Raw genomic sequence first — 2,774 nt, forward strand, 5'->3', positions numbered from 1 at the left:
TTGGGATGGAGAAAGTTTCTATGCTTATTAGCGAACCCTTCAGTGGGGTGAATAGGAGAGAGGGGGGCTCTCATAAATTTTTTTAAATAACTTGTCATAGGAGAGTATATTGAAATACGAATTAAAGACTCCTCCTTTCTTTTCATTGGAATGCTTGAAATGGTAAAGGTTTATAACCGTACTTTTATTTAAAAACTCGAGAAATGATCGAGCAAATTTTACATAGAAGGAATTGGGGCACGAGAAACGTTCTCTTGATTATAAAACAGGAGGACTTTCATAATTTTATTTTTAATTACATGAAAAGTGATCAAGCAAATACCGAATTTATCTTGAGAGAGGAATTTTATAGAAGTAAAACATTTATTGTGGCAGAATTTAGGAATAAATTTATACGGAGTCTTAATTTTATATTGAAAATAATGATTAGAAAACAAATTTTGGGCAGGTTTTGAAAACAGAAAAGAAAATTCAGGAATCTCTTTTGATATATTTTCATCAATTTAAGAACTCAACTCGGGTCAACTAGTCCGTAAATATGAAATGAATTTTTGTCTGTCTGTCTGTTCCCTATAGACTCGAAAACTACTGAACCGAGTGGGGTTTTGGATGTCGGGAAAGGTTCCTGTAATAGTTTGGAACCCCAAGGAAAGGGAGTGGGTCTCTCATATAAAAGTAATGAGTTTTCATAACTCGAGAACTGATCATGTAAACGCAACCAAATTTAGCATGGAAGTGTATTTTGGTACGAGGAATGTTTCTATGATAGTTTAGTATCTCTCCTTTTGAGGATATGAAAGACAAGAGGGCTCGCTTACCAGTTTTTTTTTGACATAAATTTAGAGCATACTTATCAAGCAAATGGACCATATAATATCAGATACGTTGTTTGCATATGAATAATTTGAGATCAAATACGGTTTTTGATAAATTTCAATTTTGCATCTAATTTTTGAGTTTCATAAGAGTGTTATAACAAAAGTTTGTTTTCATCTTATCTTTTTTTTCATCATCATTACTCTAGGATTAGTCAAAAGTAATGTTCCGAAAATCAATCAAATTAAATCTCAGGATACGATTCTTATTTGAAACACTCAGCAACCGAGTCGCATCTTTCAGAATCATTGGTTTTGCAACAATCGCATATCGGAGATGAGTGAGATACAAACTGATCTATTCTGAATGTCACTCATTCAGTATCCGCCTGGTTTATTTGGAATTGAAAACACGGCGAAAGTGAACATATTTCCCTCACAAACACAACTACAATTTGATTTTATTCTTACTGGTGTAAAAAAACGCTGTAAAATCAAATAATTTTATTATTTGGCAATGCTTAAAATCAAACAACATCACATCACTCACTCACTGCCTGAACCATTCACTCCTGATCCTAGACCAACATGATTCGCCGTATGCATCGCTCATTGGTGCGATTCCAATTTGATTATAGTGCTGCACTGTTTTGACTGCAAGCATCGTACGAAGTGATCTATATTTTAGCGATGAATAGAACGAACGATGATCGGATAGGTCCAGTAGCAATCAATAACAAAACCCGATCGCCAACGTTCAGTTGCGAAGTGCAATCAGGAACTTTCATTGAATATGAGTGATTTTCGGAACACTGGTCAAAAGTGTATCCTGATCAAATCTTTTTCCCCCATTCCACAAAAAAAAATTATTGGCAAGGACGCAGAGGTAATCTCGGTCCTAAAGCTTAAAAATATTCTTTCATCCCCTTCCCTCTTTTCAAATCTATCATTTAACTATTAGGACGTGGCCGGCGCCGTCATTGATGTTTAAAGATAGAGCATTAGTTTAGACAATGTGAATGTATTATCAATCCCAAACCCCAATAAAATTGAAGGTCTCGGTCAATCACGGAGTAGCTACCATTGACGATGTAGAATTCGTTCTACTTAGTGACGCCTGCGATCATGGAATTCTAAATGTTTATAACCTCAATCTAGGAACCAGTAATGAAAACATAATTAGTTGTAATTTGATTATGAATTGTTTGTGATTCATTTCGGGTTCAATATCTCCAGTTGGATGTAGGCAGTCAATCTAACTAAGCCAAGCTAAGCTAAATATTTTCTAATCTTATATTTGCTTTTACTGAACCATGGAAACTATTACTACATTTCATCGGAAAATCTTAAAGTATTCTCCAGAGGAATGAAATTGCCCCAATTGCATATCTGCAGGAAAAGTTTTCTCAAAATCTGCAACCCCATGAAAACTTAAATTCGCCCCGTAGCACAAATACAACCACTACAGGCTATAGCTACGGCGTGTAACCGGAGAAAAGTAAACACACGCACAATTTTCTCTCTAAACATCACCGAAATCGTACCATCTCGTTCTTTCACTTGCTCGCTAGCGAATTCCATCTCTTCATCTTCTCCAAACAACGTCGTCGTCAAAGTTTGGCGACGACGACGTCCGGCTGCTGGCGGCTGCTATTGCACCGCGATTTCGGAAGCCCTCGGCAATTGGCCACCTTATGTCTGTCCGCCCCCTGAGGGGTGTGTATCTTCGATGTTATTGCTCTTCTTTTTGCTCTCTGCCTTCGCTCGCACTCTTCGAATCGAAGCATCATCGTCATCGCTACTTTCTCGGTCCCACCACAAGCGTGCACCAGGTAGGATGAACTTGTGAAACTTTGTCAATGTGGCTGCTGCAAAATCAGCATCAACATCATCAACGAGTCACCCCCGCAGAAGGCAGAGGCAATGGAATTTTGAAAACCTATATGAATCTGTCACACC

This window comes from Uranotaenia lowii, chromosome 2 (assembly GCF_029784155.1).
Source record: "Uranotaenia lowii strain MFRU-FL chromosome 2, ASM2978415v1, whole genome shotgun sequence".
NCBI lineage: Eukaryota > Metazoa > Arthropoda > Insecta > Diptera > Culicidae > Uranotaenia > Uranotaenia lowii.